The following is a 25,876-nucleotide window of genomic DNA, read 5'->3' on the forward strand; positions in this document are numbered from 1 at the left end:
AGAATCCTAAGCAGACTCTGCACCATCAGCACAGGGCCCAATGTGGAGTTTAAACTCATGAGTGGTGAGATCATGATTTGAGCCATGATCAAGAGTCAAACACATAACTGACTATGCCACCCTTGCATTGCATCCATTTTTATATTATATAAATCTTAGCTACATACTGGTCTATACAGTGGTACATAATTTTGAACCCATATATCCCAAAGAACTTTGGAATGTCTATCAAGAGGTAATATGCCCAGAACAAACAACAATGTATAAGGCTTTCACAATGCAGTCTAAAGCTCCATTACAAATACGCATCGTAGTATTTGAAAACTAATACCTCCATTAATGAAGGAAAAAGTGTCAACAAAAAAGAAAAACTGTGATAATTAATAAGAAGGAAAATCAACAAGCAAAAAGAAAAAAGAAAAAGAAATGATAAAGAAAAAATATAGATGGAAGACTTGGAAGACAAGTGGTTAAGTACAGTCCACAAAATAAATTGGCTATTTGTGCAGTATTGTCATGAACCTAAACACATTTTAAATATATTCACATTTTTGAATTTCACAAGAAAGTCTTTTTAAAATTGTTATTCATTTTTTTGTGTTTCATTATGTCATTTTAAATGAATGTCTTTTTTCAATTTATCATGACTTTATCTTTTAGGGCAAAAATTGTCTTATGGCCAATTAGTTGTGTGGCAAAAATGATTACGGCAAGGATCTTACAGTGAAATTACCTAGAACTTTAAAAAATAAATATACAATGTGGGTGCTTTAGGATCTGCAGTGGGATAATAAAGAAAGATATTTTGGGGAATCCAGCCTTGCTGGTGTGTCTCAAAATCCAACATGGAATGAGGATGCCTTCCTACGTATAAGGGAGAACTATATATTAAAGGAGAAAAGTAAAACCTGCGTGTGTACACTAATCAGTCATTTTTATTACTGAAGCTGTGGTGTGTCATGGAAGGGGGAAATATTTGAACAAGCCCATTAAGATGAAGTGTTTGAGTCACTGTTTGCAGAAATACATTAAAATGAGGTTGATGACTCATGGGCTGTTTCACTTTTCTGGCGAGAGGCAGCTGCTCACCATTAATGACCAACAACAGTGAGGAGGGACCCATCTGCCCAGCTTGGCCCTGGGGAGAGCACCACCTGTTCAGTCTAGAACTACAGCTTCTGCAAATCGACATGAAAATGGGGCCTTTAGATTCTTAAAAAAAAAAAACAAAACAAGGTTGGGATTGCTGAACCAGAATAGCAATGATGTGTAGATTTTCTGTAAAAACATCAAGAAATTCAAAAGCCTTTGTTTGCTCTTCCCAGTTAGTGTTTGGAATTACTTGGAAGAAACAGTGCTGTCACTATGAGATGAAAATCTTTGACACAATGCAAATTGTTAACTCAAGTATTCCATATTAATAAAATGGTTTCAGATTCATTGGAGTCTAAATTCCTCCGGATCTATGCTGACAAATGCCAGTGGGAAAAGCAGTGCGTACTGTGAGTGTGAATATGGTATAGCCTCTTTAGTCCAGGAGAATTAATAGAATTCAGTAAATACAAATAAGAAAATTGTTCAATAATTCTGAGATAATAATTTTTACTGGATATTAAAGTTTATACCATACAAAAAAATTGATTTCATTTTGTTTTCTCTTGCTCACTCCAGCTAAGGGTATTTTTTCTGGGAATAGATGTCTCATTTTTTTGTTTACATATTTCTTTTTCTGTAACTTTGCTTATAATATAATGTCCTCCCAGCTAGATTTACCTCACATCATAATCCATATTATCAAAGTCAGACACTCTTCAATACCTTGGTTAGACTGCTGTCTCTTTGCCAATAGTCTCAAGGCAACCTAACTCAAGGATATCTCTAGCTTTTCTAAATATAAATATTCAGCAATTCAATTTTCCTGCATCAACTTGAATTCTTAAATTAAAAATGATAGAAACTCAGAAAACAACTAAAATATTTTTCATATGTTCCTTAGTATTCTATATAATGGAAAAACTGACTATTGTTCTTTAAGTAACTGAAACTTAATAAAATTAATGTACAGTGTGAAAATTTTTATATACTCAAAATATTACAGTGTAATACTAAAATTAGCTGTGGACTGGATGTCTACCAAGTATTGTAAAGATTTTGCTCTACTTGTAAGCTAACAAGCTTGTCTGCCACAGTTTTATGGATCCTGGAAGAAGACATGAGAGTCTTGGGTCAAAGATAAGGAATTTATTACAGCACAGCAAGGAGCAGGAACATCCACACAGCTGCCTCAGTTTCCCTTACCTCCAAGTCTCATGGGGGTACTGCAGATGTGCTCACATAGATGGCTGTACACATTCTGCCTGCAAGGGATGATGGTCTTTCCATTCTACCTAAAAAGTCCTCTTTAACATTTCTGAAAGGGCTGGTTTGGTGGTCATGAATTCTTTTAGTTTTTCTGGGGAACTCTTAATCTCTCCATCTATTCTGAATAATAGCTTTGCTGATAGCGTATTCTTGGTTGCAGGTTGTTTGTCCTATAGCATTTTGAAAACATACTGGCATTCCTTTCTGTCCTGCAAAGTTTCTGCTGAAAAATCAGTTGAGAGCCTTATTGGGTTTCCCTTGTATGTAACTATTTTCTACTCTCTTGCTGCTTTTAAATTTCTTTCCTCATCACTATTTTTTTGCCATTTGTGTCTTGTTGTGGATGTCCTAGGAATTGTTTCTATATTAACTTTTGAAGAATTTTCTTATAACTACACTACTATGTCAACTATTGATATTATGACCCATAGAAACTGGGAACACATCTGTTCAATTCATCTCAGACTGCCTTATCGAGGACAATTATCAACATGACCTCAAATATCAGGATGAGCCCAACTTGCAGGACTGACTTCAATTGTCCCTGTGTCTCCCAGGATCCTAGATCCAACTGAACAAATCCTATTTCATTCTATCTTAGATAGACAAGCAGCCTTCTCCATATATTGCTGATATTTCTACTTGGACCGAGATATCAACCCAGGCACAGTAGCAAGTGTTAGAGTATTGCAGACTCCACCTTGGACAGCTATAAAGACATCTAGAGCAATTCTATCATCCATCACCATCCTGACCATTGAATTGTGGATCATCTGATTACCTTCCAAGGTCAAGGTAGTGTGATTCATCATGGCACATAGAATCAGGAACAAATGTAGTAACACCTTTTCTAACTGGAAACCTCCTATTATATGGATAAGTGCTCACGGGCTAAATATAAGTCATAGTAATATATGAGTAAGTTATGCTTTTGGGAACCTTTCTTCAGTAAACAAGTTTAACCTCATTTTTTATAGACTTTCACAGTAACCTGAGTCTTACATGATCTACTGGTGGTGTTTCTATGACTACCCCTATAGTGCAAAGCTGCCATGTTTTGGGGAAGAAAAGAAGACAATGACTGTCTTCTACATGAGATGTGTACCCTTAGGGATGCACATGATACCCCTGAAAATAGTGTTGTTCACAATTGTTGATGCCTCATAGGAAGACCCACATCATTTGGGGAGGGGCAGGTTAACTGTCTCTAACATGCATTCTATCCACTTGGTAAGATTGAGAGTTTCAATTCAGTATATATAATTGAGGCTAGTCTTTGATTTTTGGAAGGATACCTGAGAATAATAAGTCCAACCTATCCTGATTGATTATGCCACCTGCTTAGTGGCATTTATCTAGACAGTTGATGAATAGCTTTGGGAATGGAGTTGGGGGAGAAAACCAGAAGATGCTATAGAAAGGCATTTTTGTATTTCCCCTGCTCTAAATGGAAAGACTTTACATTTTTATTTATCTATCTAATCTAATCTAATCTATCTATCTATCTATCTATCTATCTATCTATCTATCATCTATCTATCTGTCATCATTTATCATCTATGTTTGAAACACATTATTGGGCATAAGAAGCCTCTAGAGGGAGTAGGAGAATGGAAAGTTCAGGTGCCTGCCTCACTTCAAGCCTAGTAAGAAATGTTTAGTGGGAGCAATGATTGTCCCCTGGTGGCAACAGTGGTATTGACCTGCAATCTAGGATTTGTTATGGTGAAGGATGTGTATTTTACATGGACCAGATAGATAATAGACCACTTGCTGAAGAGTACTTATGTGATACTGTATTGGGTTCTGTTCGATAAATTCACAGGGAGGGGTGAAGATTATTTAAGGTATCATCATATTTCTAGAAGCTGATGAAATATTAGCTGACCAGGTAGAATTGGAATACATTTTCCCACAATAAGGACATTACAGATTACAGAGTACTGGTGATGGGGGAAGGTCTTCTAATGACCCAAGATGAGATTAGTTTAGACTGAAAATATTTAATTCCTGAATCGAGACTATGTGTCTTATTTTGACTATTAGATTTTCTATTTTATAAGACTGACCAGAGAATTTTACATCCTAAGTTTAGTTTTTACAGAGGGGCAAAGGGAAAATAAACTCCAATGTACAAATTTAAAGGAGCAAAATAATGTTATTTTCTGACCATATCCATAGAGTCATATTTTTATAATGCTCTGGTTACATGATTCACTGTGTGATCCACTTATCACAAGTAGGAAATTTATATATGTTAATAATATACTGTATATATGTGTCATATATTGGTGTTGAGATAACTTCCAATTTCTCCCCATTAGAAATTAATGAAAAACCTCTGACCATGGGTGCCTGTGTGGCTCAGCCCAAGCATCTGATTTTGGCTCAGGTCATGATCTCAGAGTCCATGAGTTTGAGCTACAAGTTGGGCTCTGTGCTGACAGGTCAGAGACTGAGCCTGCTTTGGATTCTGTGTCCCTTTCTATCTGCCCCTAATCTACTCACACTGTTTCTCTGTCTCTCTCTCTCTCTTTGTCTCTCTCTCTCTCTTTCTCTCAAAAATAAATATTTAAAAAATTATTAAAAAAAAACTTCTAACCAGATATAGTGAAGAACATTGCTCTATTATTCAGTTCATATGCTGTCTTCTTCTTTAGCCTACTGGTTTGTGTTTTGGCTTTGGTTTTTTGTTTTTTTGCTTCACACTCAGATTTATTGGAGCTTTTCATAGTAATTGCAGAGAAATCAGTCTTATAATAGTTTTTACTTCAGTAATTTTTAAACATCAATGCAAATGAATAACCAAATGTGTTGTCTGATTTAAAGGGTTTATTTTTTCTTTTCCTTTTCTTTTGTTTCCATTGAAAGATTTCTAGTGCTAGCTACGTGTTACCCTTAAGTGAATTTTATTTTCTTTCATGTGGTTCAATCTCAGTAACAGTCTATTTTCTCTGTTTAGAATCATTTGAGTTATGTGTCTGTGCCCTCATTTCGGCTCCTTCTGAAAGATGCTGTGTTTTGCATCATGAAGTGGATTTTATGGCCCCACTCACTTGGCAGAAAGAGTAAGATTGGAGTTTGGGCTTCTAATAGCACTTGATTGACAGTTGAGGTCACCTTGAAAATTCCTGTGTGACTCCATTAAATGTCCCTTAAACTGTGGTATGTTGAAATTTCATTAATGAAAAACCAATCATTTTTCTCCTCCCAATATGTTGAATTTATCATGATCACATACTAGTTCTCACACTTCCCAGAATGAATATTGCCTGTTTTCTACACTAACTCCGTATACATTAGAAAAAATAATTTTTTGTTTGTTTTTAAAATATAAAGCTCCCTTTGAAACAGGTAAGTTACTTGACAAAGAATGATCATTGCACATACCTTAAGAAACCCTCAACCTAAGACTTAATTTGTAAGTTGTATGGAGAACCACTGTTCATATTTTCATATTAATTTTTTTATTGTATAGTTACCTGGAAATTTTTAAGTTTAGTTCAATTTTATGTGAGATCTGTCTAGCAGGAGTTCAGCCTACTAAACAGAAGCTGAAATCATAATGGAATGTCAGTGTGTGACTGTTGTCAAAGTCCTTTCTCATCCTGCCTCCTGGTTGTCCCCGGAGCTCAGTCCTGGAGAGCAGTAAGACGTGTGATAATTCAGTGGATCCCATTTTGCCTGACACCGTGCAGCTGACTGGGGCCTCTAATCTCCGAGCTGGTCGGCTCACTCACATAGAACTCTGTTTGGTCTGTTTTCTGAACCTGGATATGAATCAGTCACTTGCAGTTTATTTGACCTTGCTTACTTCTAATCATGTTTAGGAGAGCTCTGAAAATAGCCAATGAGAAATTAGATTAGGGAAATAATACATTGTCTAAAGCCCAATCTACAATTAGATTGGTTTTATTTGTCATGGTGCCCTTCATTATAACTTATTTTTTATAGACTCTGTATTTATGAAATTCTCCATTTTATCCAGATATGGCCTTGGACCTCCATCCTGAAAGGCTAAATTTAGACATGTCAGAGCATTTTCAAATATTTTTTTTCATCTTATGAGATCAATCTGTGATCTTCTTGTCATTTGAAAGTAGACTGACATTTCCAAGCAAATATAACAGATTGTTTGTTCTCCAGATATTCAGTATACGTTTCTATTTATTTATCTTAATATATACTCCAGGTCTATTTGGTCATCAGAAACTTATTAGGATATTAGAATGGGAAAATTTTAATCCTGCACACCAATTGCTATGCCTTCTGCACTAAACAGTGCCTTGACTTTTGCTAGTCAGGAAAATGTAATATTGCTAAATATACAGGAGTGAGGGATCTGATTTCCCCGTAACTTCTGGGAAGTTTGTAAGAATTTTTGCATATGCTTATTGTTATTTAGACATTTGTTTCAAAGTATCAGTAAAAATTTGGGGGCACATTTTATTTTAATGTCATAACTCTATTGTTAGGAATACTCTACCAGAATTATTAAGGTGTTTTTATTCTGTATGGGGAGAGAAAGAGACAGAAAGTCACACAGAGATTATATATAACTCAAATTGGAAAAATGGCTAGAATTGCACAATGATCACCTGCAAAGTCTATGCTGAGTTGTGTTCACTGCATCATTCTTAGGGTTAAAAAAGGCAGAAGACTGTTCTTGAAAAGAAAGATGTCTGACTTTTTTCCAGCAATACTGTTCTGAGCAGCTTCAGGGGCTGCATGCCTGTTTTTGTGGGTATACGCTTCCCCTACATTTGACTGATCCCAAACGCTCAGGTACAATAGCTCACTATTGTTTTGCTAGGTTTTGAACTGAATATTTTGTTGTCATTGTTGTAATCTATATCTTTAACATTGAATTTCTTTTACAATATCCTGAAAGTATGTTCCTGGTCATTAAAATTCTGTGCCCCAGAGAACAGACATTTTGCTTTTTAGTATAAAATGATAATTTTCCAAGTATATTTTTATGTGTATTTAAAAATATTTTAGTTTATATTATAAAAATAGCACAAGGAGAAGGGTATAAAATATATGCATATCCTTTTAAAATAATGCAAATAAAACAAACACTTATGTCACCATTATACAGGTTAAAAAATAAACTACTGTAAGTATCTTAGATAATCAGTCAATCAACCTTCCTTCCTTCCTTCTCTTTCTGTCTCTTTGTCCTTCTGTGTCTCTCTCATACTTTATTTCTCACACAGTTGGAGTTTCATATTCCATGAGAACATAGATGCTGGAGTTAGGTTGGCTGTACAGAAGATGTCTTGGCTACCTGCTTGCTGTGTGAACTTGGGTACAATATTTCACCCCTCTGTGCCTTGTTTTATGGTTTACAGGAAAGAGAGTAATAGCGAATTCATAGATGTTACATGAACAATACTGACATATTCTTAAACACTCCATAAATGTTCATTTTAAAATTTCTCTTTGTGTATTATGTTGTCTGTCATTACATTAGCGGTAGATTTTGAAACAAATCTATTTTGCAGATATGTTGAAATGAAGGAGGTACAACATTGTCTTTATGTTGGTCCAAAGAAGTTTTTGAAACCAGTGCCTTGGTTAACATACAACAGAAAAGGACTAATAATAGACCTACAAAATATATGGAATACCTCAAATATGGTTTTAAGTGAAAATGCAAGTTACAGAAGAGTTGGTGTAGAAAAAATGAAATCATCAGCACTTAGACTATCTTGGTAAATTCTGTTTTTACTTCTATGTATTTTGGTTCCACTTATGTAGTAATACTTCACTTATGCTTAAAAGATGTTAAAATAAAACATTCATATTTTTATTGCATCCTTAACAAGAATACCTACAGAAATTGTACTGGGTTTGAGGAAGTAAATTTCACTCCCACTTAAACTATTTTAAATTTTCATCTCAAAGTAACAATACTTACATGTTAGTTGAAAATCAATTTTATTTGATTATGGCAATTCAATTGTGTGGTAGCACAATTGAATTACAAACAGATCTTATTCTTTCTGAAAAATATATGTAAAAGTTTATCATTTTTCCATACTTTCATCTTTCTGATTATAATTTGTCTTGATTTGGATACTCTAGTTTCCTGATGTATTTGAGAGCTTTGTCACTATGTCTTATTGAAAGGCATTATATTAATGATAATGTTATGGAAAATATTGGCATCATTTACAAAACTGTATTGTCCATTGGCTAAAATAATCCATGTGAAGCAATTTAGGATAATTCACATACTGTAAGCATTCTTCCATTCATACTGTTACTCTTTTTTTAAGACATGGGGAAAAACAGCCTAACACACAAATACCTGGTAAATACATATTAAAGAAAGCTGAAAAAATTTACCCTAGTGTATATCCCACTTATGTAGAATGGCCCTGATGCGTAACAGGAGGCAATCCTAACCAAATGTATTTGCCATCCTGTGATTAAAGAGAGTGAAGACACCAGGTCTTACTCAGGACAAAAGATGGAGGACAAACAAGATGTCGTGATGTCAGCCTCTAGAGGGAGAGTCAGTGCCTAGCCGAGACGCCAGCTTCTCATATGATCAGCTCTGTTTGAGACTCCTTAAAATGCCTTTTTAAAAGAATATCCCTTTAATATATTTTCCCCGGGTTATGTCCATCCAGTCCCTTAGGTGTCAGTCAACATAATTAATTATTTCACTTTGCACAGAGACACTACCAGCAGATTGAGAAAATAGATAAAGCCTTCTGAAACCATAAAAGTATACAGTTGACCCTTGAACAATGGTGCAGGTCCATTTCTATGTGGATTTGTTTCAAATGTCTTTTAATGTGTATTTAGTTTTGAGAGAGAAAGACAGAGTGTGAGCAGGGGAAGGGCAGAGAGAGATACACACACACAGAATCCAAAGCAGGCTGCAGGCTCTGAGCTGTCAGCACAGAGCCCAACAAGGGGCTCAAACTCACAAGTCACGAGATCATAACCTGAGCTGAAGTCGGCCGCTGAACCCACTAAGCCACTCAGGGACCCCATATATGGATTTTTTATAGTATGGTACTGTAAATGTCTTTTCCTTGTGCTTTTCTTAAGAACATTTCCTTTCCTCTAGGTTTCTTTATTGTAGGAATACAGTACATAATACATAAAACATACAAAATATGTCTTATTGACTGTGTGTGTTATCAGGAAGGCTTCCATCAACAGTAGGGTATTAGTGGTTAAGTGTTTGGAGAGTCATAAGTTTTATGTCAATTTTCAACAGCACAGGAGATTGACACACCTAACCCCCACATTTTTCAAGGGTCAACTGTACTTAAATTCCACATGCTTAGAGTAAATGATAGGCCATAATTACTGTTCACACCAACTCTTGCCCATTCCTAGTATTTTTTAAAGAGGTTATAGAAGCTAGTGGTCAACATAGACCCTTTAGGGAAGGATGTTGTGAAAGGAAGGCTATTGTTTTCCCAGGATTCAAACATCACATAAAAAACGAGAACCAACGCACATACTTCCGTGTCGATAAATTGATGGTCTAACCTAGATAATTGTGTCAGTATCTCAAATAACAACAACATGACCAACAATAAAGCCAAAATGCAACAATTCGAACCACAATTATCAATGATGCCTTTCTGCACACAGCTTCTAATGTGAGATAGACAATCTAAAGGCAACTAAGTGCTTGTTCTCCTGTAGGCAACACCTCTACAGGCAAAGGTTGCAGATAGAACAGACTGTTAATATATGCACATCTCAGCACATCATCCTCCAGAATTCACTTTTTTTATTGAGATGCAGCAATTGTGTGACAGCGTCTTGTCAACCGAAGAACTTAATAGTGGCAATTTTCTTTTGTAAAGAATTGTGATTCACCTTGGATTCAAAATCATATACTTTTCTTGGGAAAAGTACTGAGATGCTTCGAAGTTTTAGGTATTGCTTCTACTATGGGTATGTTTAAAATGTAAACTATTTGAAGATGCTGGTCTGTAAGTATGACTTAGTGCAAGAGATAGACAAGTAAACAACGCTTAATTACCATGTGGCAAGATCCAAAACAGGGATTCAGAGGGAATGCAGTTTTGCTTGTGACAGGGGCAGAGGAGACGGCGGTGTGGGGATCTCCAGAGGAGGTATATGATGAAGGGTCGGAGCCGTGGACATGAGAGCAGGAAAGGGCAGTTCAGAGGACCGCACCTTTGACGTTGAGAACCGGGCAGAGGCATGTCCAGGGAAGTTTCTAGGAAAATAACCAAGGGTTGGGGGAGAGGGGAAAAGAAGGTACTTTATATGCTGCATCACTCTTTTTGTGTGTCACACTTTTAAATTTGTTTCTGAGAACTGTAGGAAATCAACCTTACACCCTGTATCCCTTAGTCCTACCCAGCTCACTAAAATAGTCACTTAGTCATTGTTTTTCTTGGGATTTAACTCCTGATATTTCATGGCAGGTGCTAAAAGCCTCCTGTGAAGCATGATTGGCATGAAAAAGGCGAAAACAATATGAGTTGCCTGAATACAGGGGCTGTTTGGAATCCTGAAGCTCTTTATTTTTTGAATTTTCACAGATGTGGGTGAGGAATTTTGAGCTTTAGGTGAGAAGGAGAATCATTCTGGAAAAAGAAAGGAAGGTGCTTATTTTCAGAGGATGACGATACATCAGGACTTAGGAAGGCAGTTTTTCTTTTAGGTGATGACAGCTTAGAATTAAAGCTATTATTTTTCTACTAGATGCATAGCTGGTCTATTAATTATACATTCAATATGCCATGTGCAAAGTGAGTTACAGGATAAGGATTAATGGTTCAAGAAAAACACAGCTGTAAATAACAAAAATATCTTCTTAAACTGTTTCATAATTTTATGCCAATTTTAGTGTAACATTTTTATTAAATACATTTTTATCCAGAAAAAAACCTGCAGCTTAAAAGTAAGTAAACATCGATGTATTGTGATCGTAGACACAAGTACTGACTCAAAATATATTCAGCTATCGAGGGAGCAAATTTCTGGAGCCGGAATGTCTTTCCATGAGACCTGTCGGACATTTGTAAGAGGCCAGCCCCACGTTAGCTGGGAACCCCTGCACTCAGCATCTGCTACTAATTTGCTGTAGCGTCAGGCTGATCACTGACAGGTTGGTGTTATCTAGAACTGCACTCTACCTACCAACATGAAAGCCACTACCACATGGCACAACTGAGCTCTTGAAATGTAGCCAGTCCACATTGAGATATGAGTATAAAATGCACACCAGATTGCAGAAATTTTGTTAAAAACAGAAATGTAAAATATCTTATTAATAGTGACTTGTCTATCAATTACATTTTAAAATGATATCATTTTGGATATATAATATTTGGAAGTATATAATACTGAACATATGTAGTATTTGGGATATAACATTAAAATTAATTTCACCTGTTTTCTTTTTACTTTTTAAGTAGGACTACTAGAAAACTTGACATTCTTACATAGCTCACATATAGGGCTCACATGTTTCTACTGGGGAGTACTGATCTAGAATGATTCTGTTGGGTTCCTATATGTTATAACTTGTGTTTTGTTTTTCCGGTTTTTAAGACCACATTATAATTCACAAAATTATTTTATCACCTCTATTTTCCAGTTAGCTTCTTCATAAGTTTTTTTCTTTCTTACCCAAGTTAACTTTCCTAAGAGAGATTGCTAAGAAAGTTTGCCTATTATAGACATAACAATTTTATGATGGAAAATATTCTTATTTTACCCTGTATTAAAGAACTATTTGGCTGTAAAGTTTTATAATTAAAGTTCTTTTCCTTTACACTTCCAAGGTATGTTTTTTCTTCTTTTTAACATCCTGATTTCCCATTTAAATGTCTGGCTTGCAAATTCATTCTCACGTGTGTGTGTACACATGTGTGTGTGTGTGTGTGTCTGTGTGTCTGTGTCTGTGTGTGTGTGTGTGCTGGGGGTTGGGATGACTAATTGTATATATCAACTTGACTGGGTTCCCATGCCCAGATATGTGGTCAAACTTTATTCTGGCTGTGTCTGTGAGGATGATTTTGGATGAGATTAATATTAAACCTTAAATTGGTGGATTTAGAATAAAGCAGATCACCCTCCATAAAGTGGGTGAGTTTCATCTAATCAGCTCAAAGCCCAAGTGGAACAAAAGACTGTCCCCCCCCGCCTCCGCCAACAGAGAGAATTCTACAGTGGAATGCCTTTGGATCAGAACTGCATCAGTTGTTTCCTGGGTCTGAAGTATGCCAGCCCACCTGACAGATTTTGGGCTTGCCGGCCTCCAAAATTGTGTAAGCCAATTTCCTAAAATGAATTTAATTCTCTCTCTTTCTCTAATTATGTATGTATATGTACACACATACACACACACACACACACACACATTCTAGTGACTCTGTTTCTCTGGAGAACCTTGACTAGTTCCTATTTTTCTGAGCAACTACTTCAGAAACTTCTTGAATGCATATCTATATCATTCTCTAACTTTTTCTAAGGTTTGGTTTTGTTTTTGCTTTTTTGTTTTTGTTAATTGTGCTGTGAGTCTCATGACCAGCCTTTTCAATTCTCTTTTACTCAGAATAATTATTGGTTAACATTTCTTCAAATGTTTCCTTTCCTCTTGAACAGATGTTAACAATTCATTTTTGTTTCAGATTTCCAGTTTTTCTTTTGTTTCTTGTATTTCTTTTCCTGGACCTGAACTTGTAGCTTACTAACTCATTCTTTGGCTATTTCCATTCTGCTATTTAGCTTACTTGTGTATTCCTTGTTCAGACTATCATAATTTTCATACACAGTTTTTCTATGTGGTCATTTTTAAGTTCTTATACCTGCTTCATATTCCATATGTCCTTCCTTGTGTCTTTGAAATGATGATTTTAAATTTTTATTCTATATTTCATTCTTTCTGCTTTTGTCTGGCAAAAGTCTATAGAGGTTGCTCAGTTTGTTTTTCGAGTTTCCTAAATACATGTTATGCCTTTCACATGGCTTTTTATTTCTCTCCTTAAGGAGTATCCATTGTTTTAATTGGTGACATGGTTGTGGGGAGTTCTTAAGCCCAGAAGTTTATGCACCTTCTGCTAAATTTTGATGAGTGTGTATTGCTAGGGAGGAGTCATCTCAGACTTCACCACCTCGTGTCTGACCACTCTCAATGTGCAGCCTCCTCCCTGTTAGCCTCCTTTTCAGTCATGGGACATCCATACAGCTCAGTCATAGGAGAGCTAACAGCTAAATAATTTAGAGTTTGTTAGTTTGCCATTTGTGATACTTCTTCAACAATTCCCCATTTTTCTCCTCTGATTTGACTTTATAAAAAGTTTCTCCCCCAATCTCTCAAGAGGCCATAGAATTGGGGTCCTTTGGAGTATATACAAAAATGTGAATTTGGAAACGGGCACTAAATTAAAGCTGAATCATCTCAACAGAGTGCTTGAAGATTGATATTAATATGCTCCCACAAATCCCTCAATGGTACTTACTGGAAAAATACGTTTATTCCATTTCTGAATCCAGTAAACTAAAGCATCTTACTGTTATCTCTGCCCTTGGTGTGAGAGCCAAGCTTCTTGTTTGTTCTCCTCTGCTGCTTTGTTCTCTATTCCCTAATGTGATTTTGTTACTGCACATCTTTCTTGAACTGTCAGATAAAATGGATTGGGCCAAGGTCCCTGAATCAGGCAATTTCTTTGCCTGAACTTGCAACTTCAGCTCAAGTTGTTCCAGTTGGCTCTTTCCTGCCTTTTGAGCCTCCACTCAAGGTGATTAATTTTTATCCTTATATCCATTGAGCAGAGAAGAACATTGTCAGTGGTCAGGAATTTTCATATCGACCCTGAAATCTCTTTTTGATTTTACTTCTGCTGTTAGATCTTTCATTTCCTTGCATGTATATTTCCAATCTGGTTTTATTAGAAAACTCACTAAAGGCTAGTTATATGCGGGTCATGCACTCCAGAAATTGTAGCCAAATATTCCCCTAATCTCCTCGATAGTAATGTCTAAGAAGACCTGAAAATTGTGCTAAAAAGAGAGAAGAGAAGGATTGGCTGTAGTCTACCAGGAAATTCTTGTCAGAAAAATATTTGCAGACAAATATTTTGGTAAAAGTTGAAAATAATATACAATTTAAATTCTTTTCTAGACCCTCAGACACCACCTGTAGGCTATATATTTACCAGTCCTTCCTTTGCCATGATATTTTGCCAAAATCTAAATGTGCTGTCTGAATTTTTTTCAAAACAATTTTCTAAGGTGTATTTGTCTCTGGAGACATGAATTTATAGAGATGACCATTTTGTTTATGCAATTTCTGTAGAAACACTTTGCAACCCTCTTTCTATAACCATGCTCAGAATTTTAAATGAAGAAAGAAAACGCCTTGAACCTCCGCTTCTTTGTTGCAACTGGTTTAACATATATTTTGCTCACCAACAGGAGTGCCACTCAAGTCATTATTCAAAGGTTTTTTTCCTATTTTGGATATAATTTTAACATGCATGGGTATTTATGTCCGGAAGATTTAGATACAGAAATTTGTGAGGTTGTAGAAGGGGATTCTTCAATCATATTGTTGACAATGAAAAGTTAACACCTTAGTAGAAAGAAAAAGAGAGTAAATAAAGACAAACACACACACACATTCCCCAAACATGGCAACACACACACTTCAACATAGACACATATGTGTTCACAGTGCACATATAACACTTACCTATAAATATCCATCTCAGTGCATCCCTGCTCTTCCTAACACACACACACACACACACACACACACACACACACACACACACCAATCCTTGTATATACACAGTACCTCATCTTAATATATATACTATCCTATGTCCCAACATACATGCAGGTATACACCTATTCTGTACATACAAACACACAGACCACAGCCAATATCAGCATACAAATATTATTCGCAATCCCAACATATATACTTCTTAACACATATTTATCAATATTCACATGCATCAGCATACTTCCTCTCTCCTCTACCCCACATTCTTTAAAATTAAACTTTCCTTCTACATTCCCTGCTCTATTCCAACTCTTGTATATATTCCACTCTTCTACATCCTCTCTTCTCCATCTTCTCTTCTCCATTAGTCACCCATGGGGACCCCCTCCCATTAGTCATATACAAGTATAACCAAATACATACACATGACATTTAGTGAGTGACTGATATCCCTACCAACTTCAAGGGTATTCCTTCAAGAGCATTATAGTATACATCAGCATGTTCTCATAAGCTAATGATCCAGAAAGATTAAGATACATTCATTCTACTTTATTTTAGAAGGTAAAAGAATATTTAGCATGTTTCAAGAAGATTCCTATTAAATATAGGGCATAACAAAACACTGGGATGTTTAAAATATCTATGGGGAAAGTTCCAATGATCCAGAAAGGCATATGTCTTAAATTTGTCATCTGCTGATGTGTTATTTCTTGAGTAATCATAGATCCTAACCTGCCACTCTAATAATCACACCATTTATATCTCAACCCCTACCTCCCATCACAAGGTGACTGTACATGTGAACATTTTTAAGTGCAATAGGGATCTTATTTAAATTCCTTAAAAATAGATATAACTCAAGACTCTTTAGGGAAAACTGTATTCGCTCTTCTTCTACACAAATTATAGATACTCACTTCATTACTTTCTATTCATAGTTGAGCCCACCCAAATCTTGTCTTGGATTTTTTACTCTATGAAAGTTACATGTGGGATGCTCACTAAAAGTCTTAATATGGCAAATGTACAATGAACACATTGCCCAACTTCTTGACCTCACAGTAGAATACTGTATCCATGAAATACTGCTTTTCTTTGATTTCAAGACACCACACTTTTCTGCCTCTCTACTTCTTTTCTAAATCATTTTGTCCAGGCTCTTTCCTTTCTACTTTACTGATATGTACTGGAATATCCTCAGATCTTGTTCTTAGATTACCTTTTTGTTTTCTCCATGTGTTTGTTCCCATGGTTACACCTCATCTACATTTTGAAGTTAAATATGACTCCTCTAATGCCAATGACCACCAAATTTATGTCTGTATCTCAGAAAGTTACCAAGGTCCAACTGTGCATATCCATCCTTATTTGGATATCTTGTAGACATCCCAAGTTTAAAATGGCGAAACCAAATTCTACTCCTTTCCTCACTCCTCAACTCCAAAACTTCTCTTTCCCTGGGGCTCTCCATTTCAAAAACATGTTTTTGATGCACCCACACCAAAAGCCCCCCATAAATCTTTTCCTCTATATGTCATCTCTCATTAAATCTTGCCCATTTTATGACAATGATGTCTCTTGAACATTCATTCTTCTTCCCTGCCACTCTACTTGTCAGAGCTATGATGATATCTATTGCAAATAACTAAATGAAACTCTTTTATCCACTACTATCCTTTTCTATTTCCTAGTAATTAGCAATGTTGCAGCTCAAGTAGTTATCATGTCTTTGCCATAGGAAAAAAGCCTACATACAAGTACAGGTAAGCCATGAAGAAATACAGTTAATATAGAAATACATCAGGAGATAATAAAGCTGCAGGGCATTGCTATAGGAAAGGATCAAGGACACAAGTATAAGGATGCACCTAAAATAGAAGGAACATTTTTTATTTGACACTATAGAAAAGGATATAATTTTGAGGACAGATAATTATAGCTTTATAGATAAGTGAAGAGTAGGGGGTAATGAAATGGTTTTTACTCTTGACAACTTCATTTTATTCTCTTGGAATTTGGAGGCAATATCATCAGTTGATAGAGTGTGTGGGTTATGGGTTGTTAGAGCAAAATTTCTTAGAAAAATTGATCTTGAGCACATGTCAAAGTATATTAACTTGTTAATGAAGGAACTCACAAGAAGATAATAATGTGTCAGGTCAAAGCAGTATTGTGGAGAAGGATTTTATATGTCATAAATGAGAAAATGTTTATATAAATAGCTAGGTTGCTAAGGGCAGATGCTCATTTACTTCATGCGGTTGTAAATCTGTTCTAGCTGGAAAATTACCTTACTTTATCGGTTGGCATGGGTTAAACTTGGGAGCTTAGCAATTAGAGCTAAGTTCCCAGTGTTGTCAGGCATGAATCATTATTCAAAAATAACGTCATATATCTGAAAAGCAGACAATATGCAATTGACCTGTGCCTGTTAATCAGACACATTAAGTTAGAAGTTTCCGTTCCCTTTCAAGAATATACTTAGTACAGAATGGCAACCAACACTAAATTTCTTCAGCATGTATCCAAAACTACTAATGATGCCATTTGCTTATTTTTCAGGTTTATAATACTTTTTTGTATTTTGGTCTCCTCTTTGGAGCTAGATATCCAGAGGTGTATCTTGGCCATGAATATAAAAGTCCTCATTAAAATTTTGTGCTAAAGCCCTTAAAGAAGTTTCCTGCCTATTAATCACACTGTGAAATTCTTGTATGCAATGGAAAATTAAAACATGCTCACCTAATACAATAGGATTACAATTGTGATTACCAGACACATTTTTACAAATTTGCTATTATTCCTTTAAGTCAATTTAACTGAGGAGATGGATTTCCAGTTAATGTGAAAACATTTAACATGAGACAAAGAAAGGAGGAAGATACAGAAAAAGGGCTTAACAGGCAATGGGAAGGCATGGGAAAATCACTCAAAAGTTACTTCTCAGCCTTTATTTCTTTTTCCATGGGCTTGGAAACAATATCACAAGCTGTTTGGATTTAGGAGTTGTGGGATAATGGCATTGAAGAGAATAAGATTTAACATGTTCTCAAGAAGCATTACTCTTTTGCCTATTCTTACTTGACAATAGAATTTCTACACTCAGGACCTATTGATTATGTATTTCTCTTCCTAATTTTTTTATCCCTACTTCCTGACAGGAACAAGTACAGGGGAAGTTCAGTCAAGTTTCCTTTTGGATATTTGCTAGTTTTAGCAGTTATCCCTAGAAACAACAGACTGAGATTCCCACCAAACCTAAAGCTCATTCCCACAAAAGTCAAATAGGCCTGAATTGGTCAAGATGAGCCAGGACATGCACTAATAAAAGAAAGACTTTATTTTTTCTAATTCTTAAAGACTTTAACAAATGTTTGTTTCTTCCTAATGGTCTATGTCCTTTACTGGTTCAATGCAGAGTCTATTGTCCTCCTCCAGGACTCAGGGTGCTTTACTATTTTCAGTGTCATAGAGTCACATACCTCTAATCCAATTTGTGATCTCTTTGTCAGTGTGATTTTTTTTTAAAGATTCTAGTTGGCCTCCTGACTATTTGAATAGTGACTTTCTATCAATAGCCACATTTCAAACATACTCTTTAGATTTGCTCTATTTCTTTGTGTATTAGCCAGGTGTTCCTGAGAAACAGAACCAGTGAGAGATGTATAGAATTGGCTCATGAGATCATCGGGCTGACAGGAGTAGCTCAGCAGGCTGGGAATGCTGGGGGAGCTGACTGTGCAGGTTTGTGTCTGAGATCAGCAGGTTGGGAATTCCAGCATAGGCTTGAGATAGAACTGCTTCCTCTTTGGGAAGCCTGCCTTTACTTGTAAAGCCTTCAAGTGATTGGATGAGCCCCATCCACATTACAGAGGTTAGTCTATTTGACTCAAAGTCTACTGACCTAAATATTAGTCACATCACAAAAACACCTTCGTAGAAACATCTGAACTGATGTTTGTCCCAACAGTGGAGAACTGTAGCCTAGCCAAGGTGACACTCAAAGTTAGCTATTGCAGCTTGCATCCTTGCTCTATGCTTCTCTCCACTTATTTGTGGCTGCATTGGCATTGTGGAGGTGGTGTGCCTCTTTTATTCTTTTATCCTTGATCCATTTTGTCCCATTGAAAGGATTCACTGGGCACCACCTAGATACAGCACATCATTTTTACCAAGAGGGTGAAAGTAATGTTGAAATAATCCTCTAGGGTTTTAGTATACTTGGTAAGTAAATTTATTTAATGTCTATTTATTTTGAGAGAGAGAGAGAGAGAGAGAGACAGAGAGTGAGCAGGGGAGGGGAGAGAGAGAGGGAGACACAGAATCCAAAGCAGGCTTCAGGCTCTGAGCTGTCAGCACGGAGCCCAATGCCAGCCTCAACTTGTGAACCATGAGATCATGACTTGAGTCGAAGTATGAGGCTTAACAGATTGAGCCACCCAGGTGCCCCACTTTGTCATTAAACTTTTAATTTTTACTATTTGGAGGTGAGAAGCAGTTACCTCTTCCAAATACTCAACTCTATAAATTTATGACTTTTTCTTTATCTCCTATCATTTTTGCTTACAAATAAACCAGTTCATTTCTGTTAATATCTTTTCTGTACCACCTTGCCAAATATACTCAAAGGCATTCACCCTGGGCTAATAATCTACAGTTTTTAGGGACACAAAATTATTATATACATGATGTGCGATTGACAAATGCTTTTCCAAATCATACACATAGATGACTTTTGCCCTAGCCACTCCAATAACTATATCTCTATTGCCCGTGTCACATAAATTATGTATTAAGTTCTTGTTGTTGTATTAGCACCCACTTCTTGTATCAATTCTTGTATCAGCCAGGATAGGTTAAATGTTGCCACATGATATACATGATGCAGCTGGAACTTTGCGATCACTATCTAGAACATTCTTGTGTATATGGCAGAGAAAGAGCATTTTGGAGAAGGTATATACCAATAATTATATGCTCTGGCTCAGAAAGGACAGCCATAATTTCTGTTATTCACTTATTGGGTAGAACTAATTACATGGTCTCTCCCAACCACAGGGGTCCCAAGATGCACCGTGCTATGTTATACCAAGGATGGAGAGAACCAGGAATGCTAGTGAACAGTAATGATCAACAGCACAAGTCCTGTCATCCTACGCTCATGCACTGTTGTACCATCCTAAGGGAAAGAAATTAAACTTCAAAGGATGATTTTAATCTTTTAACATAATTATTTGGTAAATGTTATACACTCAATTGTGTTGCCCCCCCCAAAAAAAATTATAAGTTGAAGCCTTAACCCCCAATGTGACTATATTTGGAGAAGAAACCTTTAAAGACTTAATTAAGAATAGATAAGGTCATAGAAGTAGGGACTTCACCCAGTAGGACTGGTATCTCTATAAGGAGAAGAGACACCAAGAGCATGAACACACAGAGAAAAGACCATGTGAGGAGACAGAGAAGGTGGTCATCTAGAAGCCAAAGAGAAAGCCTTAGGAGACCCAAACCTGCTGGCACCTTGATCTTGGATTTCCAATGCTGAGAAGTGTGAGAAAATAGCTTTCTGTTGTGTAAGCCACCCCATCTGCAGTGTTTTGTTATAGCAATCCAAGTTGACTAATACAGTAAACATGGCAATTTTAATAATCGGTTAAAATATTTAAAATTAGCTCTTTTTATCTCTTATAAGCTTTCCAAAGGTGTTTGTTACTTGATACATTTTTCTAGGGAAATCTGTAATCAAGTTTGAAATATGCAACCTCATTTGCATTGTGTAATTGATTTGCCCAAAGGACTGCTGAGAAATTTATCTGGCAGTATTTGCATGAGTTGGGTGGGATCATGAAATCGATGTAATGTAATATACATTTCAATAATTGTGGAAATTCTCTACTTTAAAAATCTTATTTTTATCAAGAAGCTTGGCAAGACGTGTACATTTATATATACTGAACTGATATGTAGTGAAAGAAATACATTCACATATGTTTATTAAATCCATATGTACTTGAAAACACATTAGCTCAGGGATTACACTGTTAAATATATAAATTTATGTTGCCACTAATTTTTGAGATTTTAGAGTGGCAAATATGTTTTCTATAAATCCATTTTTAAATAAATTCAATGAATTATATTATGTAAAAGGATATTTTCACCACAGCATAGTGGATGTGGAACATTTTCTATTTCAGCATTATATTTAAATTTTTTTCCCATTACAAACTTTCTTTAAAGTCAGTATCATGAGATGAAACAAGGTAATGACTGCATTTTCCATGGGAATTGTTCTTCCAAAAATACCTTTTTACAGCTGCTATATAGTAAGTCATAATCATGGGTAAATTATACATTTGAAGCATTTAAATGCATTAATTACAGGCTTTGCTTTTATGCTATACATTTATTTTCAACTGTCAAGAACTTGGACTATTAAATGAACCCTCAGTAGAATGCTTTCTTTTGCACTTCCTTATTTACAACTAGTTCTGAGTAATAACAATAGTAGAAGTAATACTTCTAATTCTGATAAGGCAGTTAATATTTACTGAGCACTTTCTATAAGGTAGAGCTTGTGCTAAGTACTTTATAATGTTTCACTCAATCTTATCAAAAATAATATAATTTAGATATAATTACCAACAATTTTTTATGTAAGATAAAATGGAATCTGGCAGAATCAATGTGAATTTCCTGAGATTACGTATCTAGTAAGTGGAGTCCAGATTGGAACTGAAACAGCCCGTTTCATGATCCCTGGTAAGAACTGTGCATTTGTTTCCCAGTGCAGTAAACCCACATAGTACTGGGGAGTTTGATTCGATGTTCATTCCCAGGCTGCCTATGGAGATTCTGATTCAGAAGGTTTTGACTCATAGACTACCATCCTTGAAACTAGAGTTTAACAACTACCATAACGTGGTATATGTCTTTCCAAAATAGTAAACTTTTACTTCCAACCAACTTAAGCTTAAAAATTCTGTACAGTCATACTGCAGTAGATTGAATAATGACCTCCTAAGATGTCTGCATCCTTTTTTCTGGAACCTGTGAATATTAGTTTATATGGCAAATACTTTGAACATGTGATTAGTTAAAGATCTTGGAATGGAGATCTTGTCCTTGGTTTTCTGGCTAAGCCCTAAATGCAACCACAGGTGCCCTTAAAAGTAGGAGGTAGAGAGAGATTTCAGATGGAAGAGAAGGTAATGTGACCACAGAGACAGAGACTGGAGTGATGAGATCACAAACCAAGGAAGGCTGGGAGCCACCAGGCCTGTGAGAGAATGTATTCCTGTGGTTTTAAGCCACCACACTGTGGTAATTTGTTACAGCAGCCCTAAGACTCCAGTAAATAGACCAAATCTAGTATTCTAGATTCTGTGTTCTAGCTGAATGCATGTGGTGAGTTGTCAGTTTTAACAAAATAAAAAAATACAGACTGCTCAGTTAAATTTGAATTTCAGGAAAACAACAAAGAATTTTTAATATGAATATGATCCACACAATATCTGGTAAATACGTAGAGCAAAAACTGTCTTGTTACAGACAATATTTGGGAAACACATAGAGTAAAAACTTTTTTGTTATTTATCTAAAATTTAAATTTAACTGGGTATTCTGTGTTCTGCTGGTATACGAAGATAAGTTAGAGAAGGAGCAGAAGTTCTTGACTTATATCAGAGCTGATGTGCTGAGTACACATCCATAATACTGAGTTCATAGCCCAGGAAAAACCTCACCAGAATAAACATTTTAGAAGGATGGAGCAGATGTGGTCTGATGAAATTAAATCTGTGTTTCCTGGCTCTGATGGGGAAAAAAAACATCCAGAGGGACAAGATAAAGGCAGAGCCCTGACCCAGGTTAGGTCAAGGTTGAGGCTGAAATGTTCTGTTCTTACTTGGAGAAATCCAAGAACTTCTTCAGAGTGATAGCAACAAAGGTACAAGGTGGTCCCACGTAGAACTGTTGGAGGTTCAAAGAAAATGAGACTCTCTGTTAATATCTGTTTTCAGAGTACCAATTAATAAAAAGTAGTTACTTCCTTTAACCTCAAACCACACACACACACACACACACACACACACACACACACACACCCTGACAGAAAAGCATAAATTACTTCCTTGGCCCCACTCAGGGCCAAGGAGGAAACAGTGCCTTGTAGTCATGTTTAGATTTTGACAAACTATTTCACACTATTGAGAAATTAACTATTAGACGTTATTGCTCAACCCTCAACCAACTTGTTATTCATACCCATCCATTGCTCAAGAAAGTGACTTTCTCTCCTATGTGGCGTGAGTGCAACAGTCCAAATATGTCCAGAATTTACTCAGGAAACTGTGACGTAAAATGTAACCTTCCTACAAACCTAAAACTGCCGTCACACCTGTGAAAAGTCAAGTGCACTAATGATTGTTGGATTTTTGGGGGAAGACCCAGCCACTGTTATAACCTTGATGTACTTTGAATGTCAGTGAAACATTTTTCAAGGTTTGATTCTTCACGTTAATTTACTTAATTTGCATGTATCCTCAACTAAAAAGTTGAAGCAGTCTATGCACTGAGTTAGAAAAGATCTTGTATCTATTCAATCATTTTTAATCATTAGGAGTTGGTGTCAAATCCGCATGTGCTCAAGGGTAAATGGTGACAGGAGTGCCCAAGAACAGTAAGGGTCACAAGAGGATTCTGAACAGTACTCAGGCCTGTGTTTGATTCACAGCTGTATTTACTCTTTCATTGCTGTTTACTTTTATTGGGTTTTCATTGGATCCAGAGTGTTTTATGTTTAGAGATTCTTTGATGTTCCCTTGGAGAAAAGTTCATTTTTATTTTTGAAAGGATAGTTGGATATTTATTTTTGGATTGTTGTGCCCAAATGATGCTGGCAGGAAGGACACGTTGGACTTGCATATTTGGAACCATGTCCCTGATGCATGAACAGATAGTCAACAACAACAACAAAACAAAGAAAGTAAAGAAAAAGAAAAAAATACTTCTAAATTCAAATTTAAAAATATTTTTGGCATCTTAACATGCAACAGGGTATGCTAAAGTTAATGAAATGAGAGAAAAAAGTTAATTAATGAAGACTTATAAAGAAATAAAAGAAACTTAAAATACCATCCTGAACGTTAACAAAATTTTAATTATTCTGCTTAGCACCTCTAGTATAATTCGTATACAGTAAAATGCTCAAATCTTTTGGGAATATCTCAGGGTATTTTTACATATATATATAATCATATATATATGCTTATAAATATAATTATGTAATCCCATATATATAATTATTTAAGTCCTTCTGAATAATACAATGAATAAAAACTTCTCTGGCAATCTCCTATATTATTCCATGTAATTATTAAAATTAGACGCATATATTCTTTATTACTATTCTCAGGAATGAAGGATCCTTGGAAAGTTAGTAGATCGGTCAAAAATCAGAACAAAATAAAGGAAATTCTCCTGGAGTAAGAAGAGCGCACAGTGTGCTTGCAGAGGAGCCCTGAGCTGGTGGCAGCATAAAGAGGTCTGTGTAGAGAGAGAGATCTACATCCACATGGGAACAACTTCAGGATCAATAAGAAAATATTGATGACAGCTCTTTGGAGCCAAGCAAGCATGGAAATTCTTAGGTGTCGTTCAAAATAATGTTTGCTAGTGCAAAGCCACAGTTCTAATATGAATGAATAAAGATGTCGGTTGCCTTCTAAAACAGGGAGAATATTGGAAGGCCGTGGGAGTGCTTGTCTGGCTGATGCGATGCTCTTCGCCTCTGGAATTCAAGTAGCTTCCCTAGTAATACAGCTGGCTCTATTCTAATCTCTGCTTGAAATGTGAAATACCTGTAAAAATGGCAGTGCTGAGCCAACGCTGCGGTGGGGCACTCAGTCTTGTCCCTACTGGAAATATGGAGACTGTAAAGCTTAGCCCCATTTAGGATTGTCACATCCCAGGCTGTCTGATGACTCTGTGGTTCATCTCTGCCTCCTGTATTCCCAAGAGTGTGCTGGAGCCGGCCCACCTTAGTCACTCAATGTTAAGAGAGTTACTAAATACAACAAGGCAGGCATTCTGGTGTTCGGCAGTTATTTTATAGAATGGTAAGTAAAAAATTGATGCGGTTTGATACTTAGGAACATATAATAAGGTAATATGAACATTTTTGCTTTTGTGTTCAAAGTTTTGGTTTTATAAAACTGAACGGACTGAAGAGTTGTACAAGCATTTGAACACTCAGATAAGTCTATTTTCTATTAGTGTTCAAATATCCTCATTCCTCTTAAATTCATGGAAATTTTATGATCTAAGCATTATATTAAAAAATCTTTTGGTTCCTCACCCCCCTTTTTACACAGATCATTATTTTTATCCTAATAACTTTTTAATTTTTCATTATTAAGGGCATTTGCTAAACTATAAAGAAGTATAACAAATTAAAATCTGATGTGAATGATTAATGCTATTGTAGCAAACTGGGCTTCCTTATTAATACAAAAATTTTAATTTCCATTTGTATCATTTCAATATGCAGTGTAAATTTCATTAAGTTTTTTATAACCATGGAACTGACATCTTACAATGTTATGTGAAACATGTTTAACTGCTAAGTACATACGGAAAGTACTAGTATACAATTTAATTTCCCTAACAGTTTCTGTTTTGCCAAAAATTTTATTTTTCTACATATTAGATTGTGTTCTGCACTTCAAAGTTCATAGTAAAGATAAAGGCAGTGATCCACGCCAAAAA

At 35.9% G+C, this 25,876-nt stretch overlaps 1 long non-coding RNA gene across 3 annotated transcripts; it reads left to right on the top strand.

Moving 5' to 3' along the window:
• Positions 1–2,985: 2,985 nt before the first annotated feature.
• LOC115278213 lies at positions 2,986–24,927 on the top strand. Of its 3 annotated transcripts, XR_003902764.1 has the most exons (6): positions 2,986–3,156; positions 7,869–8,078; positions 10,039–10,275; positions 11,252–11,479; positions 20,168–20,346; positions 24,525–24,927. It is a non-coding gene; the product is annotated as an uncharacterized LOC115278213 (long non-coding RNA). The 3 variants fall into 3 exon arrangements; XR_003902766.1 differs by lacking the exon at positions 10,039–10,275 and having other exon boundaries at positions 11,304–11,479; XR_003902765.1 differs by lacking the exons at positions 2,986–3,156; positions 7,869–8,078; positions 10,039–10,275; positions 11,252–11,479 and adding an exon at positions 18,743–18,853.
• Positions 24,928–25,876: the final 949 nt, after the last annotated feature.

Source organism: Suricata suricatta, chromosome 14 (genome assembly GCF_006229205.1).
Source record: "Suricata suricatta isolate VVHF042 chromosome 14, meerkat_22Aug2017_6uvM2_HiC, whole genome shotgun sequence".
Lineage (NCBI taxonomy): Eukaryota > Metazoa > Chordata > Mammalia > Carnivora > Herpestidae > Suricata > Suricata suricatta.